The sequence below is a fragment of the Dermacentor andersoni genome, chromosome 4 (genome assembly GCF_023375885.2).
Source record: "Dermacentor andersoni chromosome 4, qqDerAnde1_hic_scaffold, whole genome shotgun sequence".
Lineage (NCBI taxonomy): Eukaryota > Metazoa > Arthropoda > Arachnida > Ixodida > Ixodidae > Dermacentor > Dermacentor andersoni.
The window spans coordinates 155627681-155646425 of NC_092817.1; positions in this window are offsets into that span (position 1 = coordinate 155627681).

Below are 18745 nucleotides of genomic sequence, written 5' to 3' on the forward strand. Positions count from 1 at the left end.
ACGACAGTGAAAGAACTTCCCGGTTTCATCAGCGTATCCTCTTATTTCCAGTGCTTCGTTCGAAATATTGCATCAATACTATCAGCCCCTACTCAACTGCTTAGTAGAGACAACACCTTGAAGCTCCTACTGAAGTACATACCGACGCATGTGGTGTAGGTCTGGGTGCTGTTCTTCCACAGCGCCATCCTGGTCTGTAATAACCCCTCGTGGCTTATGCGAGCTGCACGCTAACCCAGGCCGAGAGCAATTACAGCGTCACGGAAAACGAGAGCTTGGCCATTGTCTGGCGCTTGGCAGGTTTCGCGCTTATTTCACACCGCTCTTTTTGCGTAGTGACCAATCTTCATGGGCTCTGTTGGCTTTCAAGTTGAACAGACCCCTTTTGCCATCTAGCTCGCTGGACCCTGCTAATCCAGGATTCCGACATACGCGTGGTGAATCGTTCCGGGTAGAAGCATTCCCACAAAGACATTCTTTTCCGCTTACCACTCTCGCTAGAGGCCACTGGAGAGTCCCCCTGTTAGTGCACGTTGTCGCCTCTTGACTTTGACGCTATTGCTGCCGAACAACACAATCACCCCTGGAATGCATCCGTTTCCGACTTTCTCTCGCATACCTCATCAGTTCCAGCCTCTCGAACACTTCAGTGCCAAGTTACTTAGTTTGCGAGACGTGATGAGCTCCTGTACCGACGCAACTATGCAGCAGAGGTACGTACGGGGTTGCTCGTCATCCCGACAGCCCTGAAATAAGAGATCTGTTCCCCTTTCCACTCGAACCCCTAGTGTGGCCGCGCCAGCGTTTTGAAGACACATGAGCGACTTCGGCACCGCTGCTACTGGTGGGGGATGTACACTTTCGTGGGGAACTTCGTCCGCTCTATCTCGGAATATCAACAGCGCACATCGTCGCTCCTCCCAACCGGTGAATTCTGACCCCTGCCATAACCATCTCAACAGTTGCCCACTTTCTTTGTTATATCCGGTAACCGGTGCATTATAGTCGCCGTCGACCACTCCCAGCTGCTACAGAGCAGGAAATTGCCATTCTCATGCTGTACCAATTTTTGCTTCTTCATGGAGGCTCTCGTGAACTTCTCAGCGACCGAGGCCGTGCCTTCCTGTCGGAAGTTGTTAAAAACTTCTTGCTGAATGGGCTGTTGTTCATCGGACATGCGCCGCCCATCACCCGCCAACGAATTGTGCCACGCAACGCTTTACTCGTACTCTTGCTTACTTGCTTCCTATGTACATCGCCTGCGACCGCTTGCATCGGGACCTAGTTCTTCCGTTAGTCACCTACGCCTACAATATCGCAACGCAAGCCACTACCGGTTTCTCACCTTTTTTTTATTGAAATGAAAATAAAATAAACAGACGTAGTCACCTTGTAATGGTGACTGCTACTCCTTTTCTCATAGCAGAAACAACGATATGAAAAAAAAAATATGTTGGAAAATAAAAAAAAAACAGAAAAATCGCTTCATAGGGTGAGAAAGCCACAGCACAGTGCTATACGCCTATGAACATTACAGTGAAAAAGTCAAATGCAAGTTGCACCACAATGAGTTAATAAACAGTCACAAACACACACAAACGGCCATGATGTAGACTTCGATGAGCATATGAGGAATTACAGTGGTAAAATAATTCACGCACAACAACAAAAAATGTATAACACGTAATGTACAAGCCCTAATAATCACGCACAACAACAAAAAATGTATAACACGTAATGTACAATACTAATAATTACAAATAATAGAAGGATGTTTTAGTGACATCGTGCGATTGTCCAATGCAATACCTGGTATGTGTTCAGGATGCCTGTGTCTTCATAAAAATGTTCAATTGTGTTCAATGCGTTTCGCTGTGCTATTTTCGATGGCCATGGGCCCAGCAGTTTTGGGAGTGAGAAAGGCCGGTGACGATCGATGGAGTGTAGCACTTGTTATAGCTGCTGTCTTTGTATCTCGTATATGGGGCATTCGAGGAGTAGATGGTGAACATCCTCATCGTCGTGGCCACAGGAGCAAGCCGGGGAATGAGCCCGTTTTATGCGATGCAGGCAATGTTTCGTGTATGCTGTCCTAAGGCGCAGTCGGTGAATTAGTGTCTCGGTACTTTTAGAAAGTTGTATATCCAGCTGGTATTCGAGGCGAGGGTATACTTCGTAAAGCATTGATTCCTTAGTGTTTTCATTAAACCATGTTGACATACACAAGTCTTTCTTTAGTACTGTCAATATCCGTTTTGAGTCCAATTGTGATAAAGGGATGAGTTCAATGTCTGTATGTTTATGGGCTGATTTTGCCAATCAGTCCGCTAGTTCGTTGCCTGCTATACCAGCATGGCCCGGGACCCACCGTACTATCACTTTATGTTTCCTTTCATTAGCCTCAGTTAAACTCTTCAGTATTGCGTATGTTATCCGTGCGTGTGCTTGGCTGTCATCAATATTTTCAAGACATGCTAAAGCCCATAAAGAGTCCGTGCAAATTACTACTTTGTTGGTGTTTCATATCTTTTGATAAAATTAGTGGCATGGAGAATTGCCACTAATTCCGCTATTGTTGGTGGCGACGTGTGTCCTAGTCGACAACCGTACACTACCCCTAAGGACGGTATAACATAAGCTGCCGACGCATTTTCTTTGACTACAGAACCGTCCATGTTGACGTGAATAGATTCCTGGTACTTGTCAAATAGGCTCATTGTTTTGCTGCTAATGTGGAAACGTCACTTTTATTTTTAAGACCTTCGATTGACGTTTCTATTTTCGGCGCTTGCAGAAGCCATGGTGGGTAGCAGAGGTCTGACTGCTAAAAAAGTGATCGTGGGAGTCGTGATTTGTGCTCTTGAAACAAGGAGTGTATCTGCGCACTCGAACGGTTCTCTATCAGAGAGAGAAGGGGGTGTGCAGAATGCTCATCTTTTATCTCCTATATGGCCGTCATCGTTCTCATACAACAGATACCATTCTGCCCTACCACACAGACCCATCAGAATGTCGGCCAACCTTGGACGCCGCGACACAAGTTCAAGAATGTCGTCAGTTGGCTCTACGCTTCACTTCGGATGATCCGGTCACCAAAAATGAAAACACGATGTTCGGAACTCGACGCATACTTTTCTACCGCAAAACCTCGCTTGGTTTTTCGTAGCGACCGGCACACCAGGACTTGCTTCAAAACTTCTTCCTAAATACAGTGGACCATACTGCTTGGAACGACAGAAAGCTGAGCTTGTCGGCAAGGATTCATTATGCAAAAAAGAGGTGAGGCGTGCAGACAGGACACAAGTGTTGTCGTGTTGTCCACTTCTCTACTCTTGTGTCCTGGCTGCACACCTCACCTTCTTTTTTGCATTATGACCAAAACGCGTTCTGCAGTGAACTTCTCCCGTCCACAACTCATAGAGCCACTTACACCGCCGTCTGACATGCGTCGTCGTAACTGCGAAGTTGTCCACGCCCAGCGGCTTAATCTCAATCTCTATCATGATTATGCGGGGTCATCTTCAGACTGAGTCGCCAGGATGGCTTTTTTTTTCCCGTGGGGCTATTGTAATGAGGAAGAACGGCTGGATGTAAGCAGCAGGATTTCCAACAGCATCGCGTGCCGCTGATGCTTGAGCTTAGAGACTGTGCTCGGTGAAGCGCTCCACCCTCCATTGGCCCATTGTGTAATGAACGTTTATATATATATATATATATATATAGGTGTGTGTGCGTGTGTAACTTTACTCCTCAAAAGGGAGGACTTGTGTTACTTGACCTTGTCAACAACACTTGGCAATGTGGAGAAAATGATTTAAATCTTACGTTCGAGACCCTCAAAGGTTGCAATATTGTGGTAACGCATTTGGCTCGCATTCACACCTAAATCGCCTATGAATTTTTGTCTACTGGTTCTGTTTTGCAGAGCTGACAGGAAAACACAATAATTAACCATATCACTCGGGCCAGTTAAAGCTAGCAGAGTATTGTGAACACTATTGTGAACAAATACAGTTTTGCAATGTCACACTGAGAGATTAGTCATAACATTCAACCTAACTTCTTAAGAAAAAGCACGCCCGCCCAGTGTTGACAACACCATATTCGCATACAAACATACAGACGTATCACAATTTCAGTTCATAAATGCAACATCTGTGGTAGGAGGCCTGCTGCTTTTTAAGTAAGCGGCACAGAATATTTTTATTTTATTGAGCAAAGCATAAGGAGGCTCGTTTCCCATCATTTTAAATATGGGCGTTGTTATAGCGCACACTGCCGAAACGACTACTGATCCAAAGCAGAGAGGTACATTCAAGAAGAGCGGACACTTCCATAGAGCCCAGCGGCCAAATTGACAGTAGAGCACCAAAGGGATAAGATTAGCTCCTTCTCGTTTCGGTTTTAGGAGCGCGCGTTTTGAACGTTAGCTGGCACGTGCTACGCCGGCTGCCATACTTGGCGCTTTTTTGTTTCATGTGCTGCTCAATATCGCGCGGCCTTTGTCCGGAATCATTTATTTATTTAAAATGATTGTGAACGATTTCACACGCCTTTACTGAAACTGTGCCACGAACAATTTAATAAAGCATGCGTTCAACGAATAGGTCAGCTCTAGTATACAATTCCCCCTAGTGAGGAGAAAACGTAAGATATCTTGGGGATAAAGATGTTGGTTTTCGGAGACAGCGAGGAATTTCTGGCTCTAGTTGAGAGGCTGCAGCAAGAAGGACGATGTAAATGGTGGGAGAGTAACATAAACTGGGTAAGAGGGACACCACTGTCTAGAGCGTGAAGTAGAAATCGGGAGCATGAGGATCGTACATTAAAATAAGGGAATACTACTTGTCAGCATGTGGCCATGCTAATACATAGGAAAAAGGAGGTTGTGCTCTGATAAAAATAGTAGACTATATGTGCTAAATTTTCCAAGAATATGGGCAAAGACGCCAAATCCTACCAAATTATGAATATGACATAGACAATGATAAATTATAAATTTTAGTGATACAGAAAGGGCCTCGTAAAATGCAATGAGGCCCTTATATATATAGACAGTTGGTCTGGATTCATGTGTTTCAGGGCCTGTGGGTATGCGGGTGGGGGTTTCGTCATTCTTTCTGTGTGCACTCTCCCTGTACAATAGTAGTATTTGCTACCTAGTGCAGTAATGTGCAAAAGACAACTCTCTTATCAAGTATTGTACATCTCAGTTGTAATGGGCCATGTGCCTGAGAGTCTTCAGCTGCAGTGTTTCTGAAGCGCAACGTACTGAACAATTGCCGATTTTATAAACTCCGTTTTATTCTAAGGTCACATCAATGGTCCTGGACAAATTGCCCATGTTGAGAGATGTCGTTGGTAGTGTTCCTAAATTTTATGAGCTCTTACCTATTTATGCTGGAAAGAATGCTGTAAATTTGTTATTGCTCCTGCGTAAGCAATTCTGTATTCACAATTACTTAGTGGTTTAGCGTTCAGTGTAAATTATAATTTATAAATTGGCAAGATAGACATTCCTCCTACCTTTTCTTCGCTTTGCCCAGTGACCTAAGCTTTGATGTTTGCCCGGTCACATTATGGTTGTTGTTTTCAGGAGCTTGTTGCCTTATCGAATTTTGCGCTGTGTACAGGACCACAACGAATTGCACTGTGCGGTCACTTCTCATATTTTACTAATGGAGGACGCAAGACTTCAGCATAGCAACGCACTGCATTAATAGCTCAAGGTGATCAGACGTTCGTTTCCCTGTTCTTCCTGGTTAACTGTAAACAGCGTTTTTTTTCTATTTGAAAGCTAAACGCGACTTTCTGCATAAATTACTTTGTCACAACTCAATTGTATACTGCCTTTTCTCATTTCGAAAGAACTAATATACCCTGTTCAATATGTTTGTACTGTTTCATTCAATCATTTCTTGCTGGAGAATAGTAACAGTGTGACGTGTAACTTGAACCTATGTACAGTTGCCTGTGTTCAAAAAATGTAGGGCTCACACGTCCGAAGCCTCTGCTAGTCAGCAGAGTATTGCTGATTTACTAAACTATATTTGTTCATTTTCATAACCACATGTTCAACAAGCTTTAATCCTGCATTACCGAACCTGAGAACAATTAATAAATTCGCCCTGTATTTTAGAACACTTCGTCCACCTGTTGTTTTCAGCAGAATGCCATAGTTAACACTCATTTCTTTTTATGTGGCCCCCATTATTACTCCGTTTCACACCTGTTAGTATAAAATATGAAATATTCCCGACTTTTGTTTTGCAATAAGAATCCGTGTTCAAGCGACATATTGTATAACCGACCTGTGTCTTCGTATTTAACGAAATTAAAGAAAGCGGTATTGTCATTTCAAGATCTCCTACGCAGCACATTTAACCGACAGAACTCTCTCTTCGCATAAAAAAAAATATTTCAAGCAAAAAAAAAATTTACCAATTTTTCGTGATCAAGTTTTCATGTCGAAAAGCGTATATTTGTAATGCTGCTCCTGACTTCAACTTTTATTAAGGCAAGTACATGTCAGCGAAGTATTGTTTCAGTTTATCAAAAATGTTGGTCAGTCAAACTTTACATTATTTTCAAATGAACTTTTCATAATACTTTGCCATGACATTGCAGCACGAAATAACAGGCGTAACAGGCGTATGCCTGCTCTGCATTTCATGTACTTCCCTAATTGACATTTGTGTAATATTAGGATTTATTAAAAGACACTAGGCACAGTCTAGTTGCACCAGCAGTACGCGAACGCTGATCGCGCGCACTGCCGATACAAGAGCGTCTTATTCGTCATGCTCTTCACTATAATGGCCCCCGGGAGAGAAGAGCAGCATCCTGGCGACTTATAGCGTAGGCAGGATGAGGGGGTCATAGAACGGCTTAAGTCGGCTTACGTGAACCATGTCACGACTGCGATGCCTCGGGTGATGGCGTCACAGGTTCTACAACGTAGGTGACAGCGGAAGTACAGTGTGCGACGCGCTATGGGCCATCATAGCGTGCAAGCAGTTTGGATGAAAAGCCAGGGCTTTGAGGTGGGACCCGCATCCAAACAAGGGAACCAGTCGGGAAAAGTGGTGTATGCGCGCCGCTGCCACGCCGCAGCTTTTGACCACCTTGCTCGTGCTCGTTTTGACCGTGCTCGTTAGGGTTCGCGCGAGCTGCCTACAGTCCTCGGCGCATTTGGCGGCTTCAGACACAGGCCTCCGATCCGAAGTGTCGGGTCAGTATGGGATCAATGTGTCCATAGTACAAGAGGGCTCTCGTCCATACAGCAGAAAAAAGGGCGAAAAGCCAGTGGTAGCTTGTGTGGCCATATTATAGGCATACTTTACGATCGGCAAAACAGTGCCCCAGTTACTGTGGTCCGAGGCGACGTCCATAGTCAACATGTCACCTAGTGGGCGGTTGAATCTCTCTGTCATGTCAAGCCGTTCGTTTGCGAGTTTTGAGCTGTAGACATGCGGTGAACGATGCTGCTTGCAGCGAGGAGGCCTTGGATTACTTCGGACAGGTATACACGCCCCCTGTCGCTGAGCAGTTCGTGTGGTGCGCCATGTCGAAGAACGAAGTTCCGCATGATGAAAAGCGCAACTTCGCGCGCAGAGGCTGCCGGGAGTGCGGCAGTCTCGGCGTAACGCCTCAAGCGGTCGACGCCTACAATTCCCATCTACAATGCATCGGTTACCCGAGGAGCTGCAGGGAAGAGGCCCGTATAGGTCTTGTAAGAGTTGGACGACAATCCCACCGCTGGCAACCAGTTGCGCAGTTTGGGGTCGGGTATGAAATATGTTGTAGCTGGTCAATGCGGCCGTCCAAATCACCCACGCTTACGACGGAGTTGTAGGGAGGAACTTGCTCTCATAGAGAATTAGGAGTACGGGATTTATTTACAATATTTGCATTAGGACAGGAGATACATTTCAACAGTCTAGTATGACTGCTAACTGGAGCACGAAAGACGAACCACGAAGCACACGAGCACGAAGCACCACAAGCAGCCGGTAAACGGCTGCTTAAAAACCCCCTGTCCTCCCTAGATCCCTAGATGAGGGAAAACTGCCGTTGAACCTCCGTCCAATCGGAGCGTCCAAAGTCGTCGTGGAGGCGTAGTCAACCCGCCTTTGAGGAGGAACGTCCACGCTCTCACATCTGCACTTTGGATTCACAGAACACACCGAGTGGAGAGTGTCCTCGTAGACATGGGTTGTCACGCTTGACCCTAGCCCGCTCCTCTTGATTCCAAAACTGACTCCTTAGGTAGCCGCCGCGACTGTCAACAGACTGTGGCGAATTCTGGGGCCCGCAAAAACGCCGCACAAAACACCCTTTTCCAGGAGTCCTCTTTCTCCAAGTACACCATGAAGGCAACAGCGAACCAACTAACAATACTCGGTCCGCCAAAATTGGCTAGCCTTGCTGGCGGCGCCGACTCTCCGAAGGAGGCGCAAGTTTGAATTACTTCGATGTGGTCGCCAGTTCTACGAAAGAGGCCCATTGTTGACTCTCCAAAGCGACTTGTCGCAGCGAGCCGGGAAGGGTTCGAAGATGGCAACCCCCGCAGTACGATCGAAACAGCTGCAGCGGACTGGGAAAGGTTCGCAGGTTAGTACCCCTGCAGGCAGATGGTAACAGTCTATGCCGACGCGATAGAAGGGCCGATCTGGACATGCCAGCAGCTGCAGCTCACCAGGAGGGCGATGTGGTATTTTACGCCGTTGGCACGCCACACAAGCGCGTACGTACTGGCGCACAAAGTGATACTTGCCGTGTCAGTAGAAACGCTGCCTTAGCCGAGTATGCATTTTCAGAAAGCCTGCGTGACCATTATGAGGAGCAGAATGAAAATAAGCGCATATGTCAGAACGCATGTGTCGTGGTATCACAAGGAGCCATTTGCGGCCATCAGGCAAATAATTTTTGCGATAAAGGACGTTCTCGCGTAAAGTGAGTGGTTTGGCGACGAAGTGTTCGAGAAGAAGGTGTGACGGATGGGTATTGGAGGAAATTCAGCATAGCTGAAAGCAGGGGATTCTTACGCTGCTTTCCTTACAGGGGATCCTTTCGCTGATGCGAATAGCGGAGATACTCAAGCTATATCAGAAGGTATCGGTGATCGGGAAAGCGCATCAGCGTCAGGGTGCTTCTTGCCCGATCAATAGACAACGCGGATATCGTATTCTTCTAAGCGAAGTGCCCATCGGCCTAGGCGACCTGAGGGATCCTTCAACGAGGAGAGCCAGCAAAGGGAATGGTGGTCGGTTACAATGTCAAAAGGGCGACCATATAGGTATGAACGAAATTTGACGAGAGCCCAAATAATCGCCAAGCACTCCTTTTCTGTTACAGAGTAGTAGGCTTCTGCCTTGTTTAAAGTGCGGCTCGCATAGACGACGACGTAGTCGTCATAGCCGTCTTTTCGTTGTGCGAGGACTGCACCAAGTCCGATGCCGCTGGCGTCCGTGTGTACGTCTGTAGGCACTGTAGGATCGTAGTGTCGATGAATCGGTGGTGAAGTAAGTAGGCGACATAGTTGCTTGAAGGCTTCGTCACAGGACGTTGACCACGCGGAGATGTCATTGGTAGCGGTAAGCAAATTTGTAAGTGGTGCGATGATAGTCGCAAAACTTCGCACACAACACCGAAAGTAAGAGCAGAGCCCTATAAAGCGGCGGGGCGCCTTAAGAGCAGTGGGCATCGGAAACTCTGCGACTGCGCGAAGCTTGACTGGGTCAGGAAGCAGGCTATCATTTGATACAACGTGTCCCAATATTGTTAACTTGCGGGCAGCAAAACGGCACTTTTTGATGTTGAGTTGGAGGCAAGCAGAGGTGAGGCAGGTCAGTATCGGGCAAACGAACGAGGTGCGCCGCGAAATCTGGCGAAAACGCCACGATATCATCAAGGTAGCACATACATATTGCCCAGTTGTAGTTACGAAGGATGGTGTACATCATACGCTCGAAAGTAGCGGGCGCGTTGCAGAGCCCGAATGGCATTACAGTAAATTCGTACAGGACATCGAGTGCGGCGAAAGCTGTCTTCTCAGAGTCATCTTCTGCCATCGGCACTTGCCAATAGCCGGAGCGAAGATCGAAAGATGAGAAGTACTTCGCGCCTTGTAATGAGTCGAGGGCGTCATCTATCCGAGGCAGCGGACAGACATCTTTACAAGTGATCTTATTGAGTCGGCGGTAATCCACACAGAAGCGTATTGACCCTTCCTTCTTGCGTACTAATACTACAGGAGACGCCCAAAGACCATGGGAGGGCGAATGACGCCACGGTGCAGCATATCGTCGACTTGCTCATTAATGATCTGTCGCTCGGCTGCCGACTCGTGGTCTGGTCGCTGGCGTAAAGGAGGATGAGAACCAGTGTGGACGCTGTGACTGATGGTTGCCGTACGCCCCAGAGATGGTTGTTCACAATCAGATGACGAGCGAAAATTATGAAGCGCGAGGACTTGCTTGCGATACGGAGGCGGCAGATCGGCGTCTATGACAGATTCAAGAACGTCTGATGACGACGACGACAATGATGATGATGGCGCGGACAGCACGGGAGGGCGTCGAGCTCATAACAGGGCTTGTCGTCGGAAGCATCGAGAATGTGAAGCGGGTCAAGGGGCTGAATATGACCCAGTGATCGCCACGCAGTAAGGTCACAGGATAGTGAGACGCGTTACGCACAAGCATTGAAATTAACCCAGATACAGTGGTGAGGACAGCAAACGGGAGAGGTAGGGCCTTCTGGCGCATAAAAATAGGTGAATGTGTAAAAAGTACTGCAGTGTTTGGCGCGTTAGAGCAAGAGACGGGCACAAGCGTGGACATTTCGGGTGGTATGTCCGTATCGGACACAACGGCGAGCTTGGAGGCTTTAACTCCAGAAGAGAAAGGCAGTGGTGCATCGGTAAGCGGGTAAATCGCTACTTTGGTCCGGGGACAGTCGACGATGGCACGATGGTAAGACAAGAAATCCAAGCCGAGAATGATGTCATGTGAACATGAAGACAACACGAAAAATTAAACAACATAGACAATGCCGTCGATGACCACCCTTGCAGTAGATTGAGCAAGTGCGACTATATTCTGTGTAGTCGCGGTGCGTAGAAGAATACCAGATAACGGCGTTGTGACCTTGTGGAGGTTACGACAAAGCTTTTCGTCAATAACAGAAACTGCAGCCCCGGCATCAATAAGCGTAGTTGCGGTGGTTCATTCGACCAAAACGTCCAATAAAGTACGTGGCGACTGTTCAGGCCTTGTAATAGTCGCGAAGCTTGCGGTTCGTGCCTGCGGAACTGCAGCAACTAGTTTCCCTCGCTATGTGACTGGCAGCGATGTAGGGGGAAAGCGAGCGACGACGCGGTGATGGCGGACGATTGGTGCCCACAGGGCGTCCAGGAGGCGGCCAGAACACTGGGTTGGGAAGCATCGCATGCCCGGTAGCATCTTGGGAATAGCCATATCCAGGCGTTGCGACAGCAGCGTTAGCATGTGGCATGCGACGATGGGAAAAGCGCGTGACACGGCTGGCGACACCGCAAGCGAAGCCTATGGGCCGGTTGTCTCGTGGGTGCCAAGAGGTCGGAACTGGGCTTCGAGATGGAATTGGAGGCGACGCGGGAGGAGGTGCAGCTTGAAGTCGCATTGGCGCAGGAAATGCGAACGCCGGCGGTGCATGTCATGCGGCGATTTTGGCATAGGTCAAAGGTGCCGCCGCGGGAGAGCAAGTTTGAAAGTTAGCGACTCGGCAAGTTCCTCGCGATTGGCCCACCTAATGGGAGCAGCCAGTGATGTGTCAGGCAGGGGAGGTCGATCGTTGAGATGCCTAATGGACAGTTGGCGTGCCATCTCCTCACGAATAAAACCCTTAATCTGAGCAGAGAGCGATGATGCTGGCGTAGAGCTGCCGTAGAGAGATTCGCCAGGTGCAACAGCGATGCGCGCAAGGACCCTTTGTCGACGCAGCTCATCGAAGCTCTGGCAAGGAGTGACGACAACAGCGACAGAAGAAGGGTTGCGCCCAAGAAACATTTGTAATGCGTCTGTTGTATCGGCAGCGGCAGGCAGCGGGGGCCCGGCGTCCGGAGAGCAAGCGGCGAGCGCTGGCGACGCCTGCACGAGAGGGAGGCGGAGAGACGACCGCTCTTGAAACAAACCACACAAAGGACTGGGCCGACAAGCGACCGTTTAATGCACGAAGACTTCCCTGCCAGATGTCCCCACCTCATTGGTCGAAGCCAAACACATCACCGAAAGGGATGCGCTAGCCAAACTAGACCACAACATGATTAAGCAGTTAACATGAGCTCTCAGAGTGAGAGCGTATAGCAGATCATCCCCCTCTGGAAAAGAAGAGTAACTATTCATTGAAACGCACACTCGAAGCGCACGTACTTAAGGCCAAGAATCATTTCTGTCCGTCCCCCCCAAGTTCACACACAAGCGCACGTCATTGGAGGCACAAGAATACAGACAGTTTTTGACGCAACAGTGTCCAGGCGCCTCTAGTGAGTTTAGCACTTCACAAAGGAATATTCATCTGTAACACTGCACTGCACAGAGTTCAACGCAGAACCCGATAAGCAACACAAGCTACAAGTTTCATTGCAGCACACATGAAGAAAAATAAATTGTACATATGTATTGAACAAGGGAACACATTACCTATCTCTTTAATGTCACTGTGAGGCCGCTAGCCGTGGCGCCTCAGGAATGACACTACGCCCTACACTTTAGAAACAAAATCATCTAGCCGCGGAAGCGGTTTCTTTCTGCGCTGAGGACGTGTGCGTACCTCAGGCGAACTTTGGGGCTTGCGACGCGTGTCGGTCGACTTTGAAGACCCTGTCGTCCCACTACTGTTTCCCTCCCTCTGGTTTACCATTTGAATGTTGGTCTAGCACAAAGCTTAAGAGGGTTGCCCAGGAAGCACCTCTCGACGTCCCAACAAGTCCTGGGAGGCTACCGATGCCCCCATGGAATCAGAGACGACTGCAGACTGTGTAGACTCTGAAGTGATGCAGTCAAACGAACTACTTAGCTGATCCTTATTACTATAAAGAGACGATGTAGCTGTAGACGAGCCATCGGTATGAGCCATCGGAATATGAGTACGAAAACTCGTTATCATCATCATCATCAGCCTGGTTACGCCCACTGCAGGGCAAAGGCCTCTCCCAAACTTCTCCGCCAGCCCCGGTCATGTACTAATTGCGGCCATGCCGTTCCTGCAAACTTCTTAATCTCATCTGCCCACCTAACTTTCTACCGCCCCCTGGTACGCTTCCCTTCCCTTGGGATCCAGTCCGTAACCCTTAATGACCATCGGTTTTCTTCCCTCCTCATTCATTACATGTCCTGCCCATGCCCATTTCTTTTTCTTGATTTCAACTAAGATGTCATTAACTCGCGTTTGTTCCCTCACCCAATCTGCTCTTTTCTTATCCCTTAACGTTACACCTATCATTCTTCTTTCCATAGCTCGTTGCGTCGTCCTCAATTTGAGTAGAACCCTTTTCGTAAGCCTCCAGGTTTCTGCCCCCTAGGTGAGTACTGGTAAGACACAGCTATTATACACTTTTCTCTTGAGGGATAATGGGAACCTGCTGTTCATGATCTGAGAATGCCTGCCTGACGCACCCCAGCCCATTCTTATTCTTCTGATTATTTCCGTCTCATGATCCGGATCCGCCGTCACTACCTGCCCTAAGTAGATGTATTCCGTTACGACTTCCAGTGCCTCGCTGCCTATTGTAAATTGCTGTTCTCTTCCGAGACTGTTAAACATTACTTTAGTTTTCTGCAGATTAATTTTTAGACCCACTCTTCTGCTTTGACTCTCCAGGTCAGTGAGCATGCATTGCAATTGGTCCCCTGAGTTACTAAGCAAGGCAATATCATCAGCGAATCGCAAGTTACTAAGGTATTCTCCATTAATTTTTATCCCCAATTCTTCCCAATCCAGGTCTCTGAATACCTCCTGTAAACACGCTGTGAATAGCATTGGTGATATCGTATCTACCTGCCTGACGCCTTTCTTTCTTGGGATATTGTTGCTTTCTTTATGGAGGACTACGGTGGCTGTGGAGCCGCTATAGATATTTTTCAGTATTTTTACATACGGCTCTTCTACACCCTGATTTCGTAATGCCTCCATGACTGCTGAGGTTTCGACAGAACCAAACGCTTTCTCGTAATCAATGAAAGCGATATATAAGGGTTGGTTATACTCCGCACATTTCTCTATCACCTTGATTGATAGTGTGAATATGATCTATTGTTGAGTAGCCTTTACGGAATCCTGCCTGGTCCTTTGCTTGACAGAAGTCTAAGGTGTTCCTGATTCTATTTGCGATTAACTTAGTAAATATTTTGTAGGCAACGGACAGTAAGCTGATCGGTCTATAATTTTTCAAGTCTTTGGCGTCCCCTTTCTTATGGATTAGGATTATGTTAGCGTTCTTCCAAGATTCCGGTACGGTCGAGGTCCTGAGGCATTGCGTATACAGAGTGGCCAGTTTCTCTAGAACAATCTGCCCACCATCCTTAAGCAAATCTGCTGTTACCTGATCCTCCGCAGCTGCCTTCCCCCTTTGCATATCTAGCAAGGCTTTCTTTACTTCTTCCGGCGTTACCTTTGGGGCTTCGAATTCCTCTAGACTATTTTCTCTTCCATTATCGTCGTGGGTGCCACTGGTACTGTATAAATCTCTATAGAACTCCTCAGCCACTTGAACTATCTATTCCATATTAGTAATGATATTGCCGGCTTTGTCTCTTAACGCATACATCTGATTCTTGCCAATTCCTAGTTTCTTCTTCACTGTTTTTAGGCTTCCGCCGTTCCTGAGAGCATGTTCAATTCTATCCATATTATACTTCCTTATGGCAGCTGTCTTACGCTTGTTGATTCGTTATCACTTGTAGACAATGCACTACCTTCTGAATGCCCTACTGCTAGGGTTAACTTAGACGAATTCCATGTGTTCCCATCACTGAGTACAAAAGTAGATGGTCCTATCTGGGCCTCAACTGTACGAGGTTTACTATACTTAAGAAATATTTCCTATTGAACCTTATTTTGACGGCGTCTCATACCTTGATACGAGTTGCCTGAGCACCTAAGCACCTATACATTTGTCTACATAATGTTTAGTTTGCCACTGTTTCTGCGAGACCCTTTCTCGAACTTGAGGTAGAAAACTGCGCCGTTTCGCTACAAGATTACGCAACCTAAAGTTGCTAATATCTATCTCTGAACGAGGTTGACGACAATGAAGTAGGAAAGCTGGGGAGAGACCCGTTGTAGCGTTGTAACCTCCGAATTGTGTAGTGCTTTTCGAAGCATCTCGGCCCTCGAGCCTGGCTACCTGCAAATGCTCCTTAATGACTCGGTTGAACCTTTCCATTTAACCGTTTCCCTGAGGATAATAGTTCGAGGTGAAAAAAATGAGCGATTCCCTTTTCCTTTAGGTAATCCTAGAATTGTTTTGTGACAAACTGCGGACCATTGTCCGTAACTATAGAGTCTGGTAAACCTTCACGGCTGAAAGCCCAGCCAAGAAGTTTAATGACATCTGTAGAGATGGAATTATTACCAAGTACTTCTGGCCACTTTGAGTAATAATCAACTAAAGTGACTAGATACCTAGGGTAGGACGTGTTTAATGGACCACTGATGTCCATTCCCAATTTCCGCCAAGGCCTGTTTGGCCATTCGACTGGCTGTAATGGAGCTACATGAAGCTTTGCCGACTTGTCTGCCAGCTGACATATATGACAATGCTTTACATACTGTACTACAGTACTATGCATCTGAGGCCAACAATAGCGTTAATGGAGAAGCTGCTTGGTACGCACTATGCCCTGATGATTTTCATGTGCCAACTGAAGAAATGTGGGTACCAGAACACAGGGTATTACAACACGATCATCATTCACGAGTAATCCATCTACAAAAGCAATTCTTCATCTATATAAAAATAAGCTATTGAAGCATTTCCTGTGCTTTTCTTATAAGGCCAACCCTTTGACAGGTATTTAATGACTTTCTGAATGGTATCATCTGTACTCGTCGCAAGCTGCACTGTTCCTTTGTCAACGACCGATGTAACTAGGGATATTACTTCTTCGTCCTGAATTACATTCTGAGAAACCTGTACTGGAAGTCTAGACAAGGAATCAGCTACTATATTTTTTGATCATTTGCAGTATTCAATCTGCAAGTTGTAACATAGAAGCCTGGCTAACCACCTCGAAATTCGAAGAAGTCGACGACCTGAGTCACTAGCGGCCAGTAATGCAACCCCAGCTTGATGGTCAGTTCTAAGAGTGAAACGCCTACCGCATATGTAAACGCTCGCCTACAGAATACTTTCTTTCTGTAACCGACAGAGTTCTGTATGCAAATGCTACACTTTCAAGCTTAGAACCATACGGTTGTTGTAACACAGCACCAAACAATACATCAGATGCATCAGTCGTGACTACTTCAGGCAATTCAGGATTGAAGTCCTTAATGATAGGAGAACATGTAAGACGAGCTTTCAACTGACTGAAGCTGCGTTGTGCATCATTAGACCAAGCAAAGCTTTGCCCTTGCCTGAGCATGAGGCGAAGCTGTTCTACCAGTTCCGCGTTTTGATCAATGAACTTGGCATAATAACCCGCCAATACTAAAAAGGATTGCAATGACTTAATATCTGTAGGAGCAGGCGCATTCAGAATTGCTTTTACCTTGCTCTCCATTTGCGAAATGCCTTCAGCTGAAATTCTATGTCCCAGAAAAGTCAGTTATCTAAGTGAGAAGACGCATTTTTCATTGTTTCATACCACTGTTCGAAATGTAAACTAGGACTTCTCTCAAGTTAGCATCATGCTCAGGTTGTGTGTGACCCCATAACAAAATGTCATCAAGGTAACAGACAACACACTTACAACTCTTAAAATTTGTGACATCATTTTCTGAAATACTGCTGGCGCGGATGCCCACCCAGAACAGACACGCTTGAATCTAAATAAAGCTTCATGGGCTATGAATGTAGTAAGATCTCTACTATTTTCTTCCAGTAACAGCTGATGATAAGCAGACGCTAGATCTAGCTTAGAAAAATAAGTCGCGCCATGGAACATCTGTAATAATTCCTTTAAATTCGGCAAAGGATACCCATCAATGACAATTGCCTTATTTCGGTCCAGTAGGTCTACATAGAGCCGGATATCTCCATCCTTCTTGCGCAACACAACGAGTGGAGACACCCACTCATAAGCCTCGACGCACTCGATGACGTCGCAGTCCTCGAGACGTCGCAGTTCATTCGTGACCGGGTCACGGAGAGCCACTGGTAGTCTGCACAACCTTGAAAGTACTGGCGTTACACATTACCGCCGTTGAATTTGGTGCAAAAAGTTTTTGACGAGACCCAACTCGCCACTGAAGAGGTGAAAAATCTCCTGGCGAATCGCTTCAAGGCCCCCCCAGACGCATGCAGAACCTACTTCCCGATTGCACGTATCATCTAGTAATTCAAGTAACGAAACACAGCTAGACCATTCGAAACCACCAGCCACTGCCACCTCTCGAACGTGACGATGTCCTGCGAGTCAAAGAAAAGCATCGAATCCTCATTTCAATGTACGAGAAAACATAATTCTCTTACCCGGAAACTCAATACACAGACACCTTTTCCAGCGTTTCATCCATTCATAGAGCGGCCATGGTCTCCGAAATTGGCGCGCGCCTGCACCCGCGAATCTCAGAGGCTATAAACGATGCACATAGTTCCTTGCAAAACCACCACATGGCGCTTGCCTCTGCCGCAGCGCGACCCTTGCAAGAGGCTCTGTTTCTAGCAGAAAGCTCGCCTTCGTGAATAGTGTTCACCGCTAGCGTTTTGCGGTAACATTGCGGTTACATAATCTGCAGTTTTCGCGAAGCCTGAGAAGTGGTCAGGAATCTTTGAATGTTATCGCGTTCCGCTGTTCAAGGCGAAGCTTAAGCGTGCTCTAAATTTTTACAGCGTATATGGTACGGATACAGGGTTTTGTGGCGTCTACTAGAAGAAATTATCATAATCGGCAATGGCTCCAGCGTCGTCTTCTTCTTTGGGGCCCTTCGGCGCAACCGCGCGAACGCACTCGTGCCAGTGCTCGCGCATTCGTCATCGTCGTCGTCTACTTCCACAGCTGACTCCGTTGTGCGAAAAGCTATCGTCATCAGCAATAGCTTCTTCCATACCTGGATTGTTCGCACCTGCCCCCAGCAAAACCATGCGAAAGCACTCCTGGCACTAATCACGCCTGAGCACCACAGCGGCAGGAAAACACATGCTCGAACAGCTGGGTTACCACCCTGCGGGATTCCCTATGGTCACTACCCCGATCCCTAGGTGCATTTGAGGAAAGATGGAAGTGGCCGCTTTGCCCCGAAGCGTCCATCCCGTCCATAACGAGGGCAGACGCAAGGCCAGAGCAGCAGCCATCCTCAAACAGATCAGGCAACGAGACATTAGAGCAAGCTTCGTCGACGTCGCGGAGTAAAGCGATGGGAAGACCTTTGCCATCGTTGTGGTCGACTCCAGCGGCAAGATTTACAATAGCGCCTCCATTCGCACTTCAGACCTCGGAGTCGCCGAGCAAGCCGCCATCGCGCTCGCCCTGCTAAATGGTCGTGGGTCCGAGATATATAGCGATTTCAAAACGGCAGTTAGGGCTTTTCAGAAGGGTCG